At 34.7% G+C, this 2,685-nt stretch overlaps 1 pseudogene; it reads right to left on the reverse strand.

Annotated features, from left to right (window-relative positions):
- Positions 1-1,414: 1,414 nt before the first annotated feature.
- Positions 1,415-1,523, reverse strand: LOC111817375 (annotated as a pseudogene).
- Positions 1,524-2,685: the final 1,162 nt, after the last annotated feature.

A 2,685-nucleotide genomic window follows, 5' to 3' on the forward strand; every position in this document is an offset into this window, starting at 1 on the left:
AGAGAGAGAGAGAGAGAGAGAGAGAGAGAGAGAGAGAGAGAGAGACAGACAGAAAGAGAGACAGAGAGAGATTGTAAAGGAATCTCCAAACTGATTTCCATAGTGTTTGTACCAGTCTGCACTCCCACCAATAGTGCAGAAAATACCAAGTGTTCTTGCTAATACTGACTGTACTGTTGTTGCTATTGTTGGCATTTTAAATTCTTATGTTCATGTATCCAATTATGTGTAGCAACAGATTTTGGATAATTTTACTCTGTATATTTTTGTATACAAGTAAACCAAAGTTCAAAATGCAATAGGTTTAATGAAGTATGTATAGCTTATGAAAAAAAGAAACATTATACAGTCTGTCTAATTAAAATCCAATTGACCTGTGTTTTCACAACCTCTGTTTTTGAAGATGAAAAGATAGTATGCCATTAATCAAGAAGGTCTTATAAATTGAATTCTTGACATGCTTAATGAATATAGTTTGATTATTTTTATTTCAGTGAATATTTTACAGGAATTCTGATCCATGGCCTTAAATTATTTCTCTAACTTTTACCATCAACTGTTTCACTGTCTTATAGTCACGTAATTACCTATCAACTTCTTGCAGTAGAATATGAGCTCCTGAAATAATGAATCTCATTCATTTTTTAATTCAACAGGCTGGTCATCAAATACTTGGCTAATAATTTTATGAAATACAACTAAAGCTACGAATATGCATGAAGATGTCCAGGTGATTGTTTTGAATTTGAGAGTCTACTATCTATGCATTGATCAGAAATTATGTAGTGTCCCATTCTCATTATTTCTAACTCACACTGTGATTGAAAAAATATTTTCAATGGTAGCAAAAATCGTACCACCTGAGGATAGAAACTTTGGCATGTTCAGTAATTCTTCTACATGAGTATGACCAAGTTACTGTACAACTGATATTCTCTATTTTGTTTTTGATCAATTATATCTTACTCTCTAAGACCTCTGGCAAGAAATTTTGAATCTGTAGATTTCTCAAATTTTCTTCTCAGTCTACTTAACATATACAGTCAAAAGCCTCAGAATTAGTTTATTTTCATCTATTTTTATAATGAACAGTGCTATTTCTGAATTTTCTACTTAAAATATTACTTTAGATATGAATCAGTAAAACTTAAACTGGAAATTTGACATAAGGGGCCCACCTGTTCTCATGAGTGATGATTTTAGTAAAGAGTTACAATGAATGGAATTTAATGGTTACTGTCTCTGTGATCATTTAATCTTGACAATTTGGAGGAAAAAATCATATAAGCTATTCTTTACAAAAATTGTATTGAAATAGCGGAGAGTCTGTAAGTGTTGGTTAGACCTTCCTAGGAATATGGTAGCTGCTCTGTAGGAGGTGAGTTAATCTGTAATACTTTAGTGAATGATACAGGAAGAATTATTCTTGTCAGCATTTGAATAACATATTCTGGAGTATATATTAGCAATAATTGTGCCTCAGATAAACCTTATTGGCTACCATGCTACCACTGCACAAAGTTGGAATATGTATGATAAATTGATTCCTGCAGTGGTTTCAACAGGCATAGCCTTTTTAAAAGGCTTAAAGTTCTTTAAGGAATACATTGTTGAAACAAAGCCCTTAATTTTTCATGAAATCACGGTTAACTAGCTTGGGTCTGACTCCCTAGATCATTGGTTTGGTCCAAATTTGATAAACAAGGAAATTGATGATTCATTCTGTTATACTTTGAATGGATGTGTTCCTCCCAGTTCTGCATGTTGAAATTTGGATCCAAGGTGATGGTTCAGTGTTTTTTTGTTTTTGTTTTTGTTTTGTTGTTGTTGTTGTTTTTGTAATAGGACATAATGATATTAGGAAGGTTTAGTCCTCATGAATGGTATAATTCTGTATCTGTATAAAGATGACATAATAGAGCTGCCTACATCTTCTGTATCTTTTGCTATATAAGAAACATCATTCAGACTCTTGTGCTATGTGAAAACACAGAGAAGGAGACATTGATGAGGAATGTCTTCCAATATAGCAGTGCCATGATTTTGATCATTCCAGCTTCCAGAATTGTTAGAAATAAATCTTTGTCATTTATACGTTTCCTAGACTGAAGTATTTTGTTACCGAAGTAGAAATAGACCAAGCATCCTCACAGCCCCAAAGCACCTTCAAGTCAAGGATGTTAACAATCTCTGTGAGGGTTTCTCCTTCATTATGAGCAGAATGAAGTAACAAAATGTCACACTTTATACATCTAAATATTTCCCCAAAGTCTCATGTGTTCAAAGGTGGGCTTTTAGGGTTGATTCCCTTCCATAGACTAACCCACTGATGAGTTTATAGCTAGAGTGGTACTGGAAGTTTCCTGGTCTGAGGAGATGAGTCACTGGAGCTGTGTGAGGAAGGATGCATTATCTCTCCCTTCTCCTGTGATCTGTCTCTGCATTCTGGCACCATGCCTAGGACAGTTTCTCCCCTGCCACACCCTACTGTCAGGCTGCTCTGACCATGGACTGAGATCTCTACTAATTGTCGCCAAAAATAAGCCTTTCTTTCTTTAAGTTGTGAGCATCAGTTATTTTGTCTCCACAAGGAGAAAGTCATTTAGGCACCAAACTATACAAGATTTTGAGCACTTGTAATGATTAATAAGCATTTCTCCTTTGGAAGGTGAGGGTACTGAGTTA

This window comes from Octodon degus, unplaced genomic scaffold, assembly GCF_000260255.1.
Source record: "Octodon degus isolate 3935 unplaced genomic scaffold, OctDeg1.0 scaffold00056, whole genome shotgun sequence".
In the NCBI taxonomy this organism is placed as follows: domain Eukaryota; kingdom Metazoa; phylum Chordata; class Mammalia; order Rodentia; family Octodontidae; genus Octodon; species Octodon degus.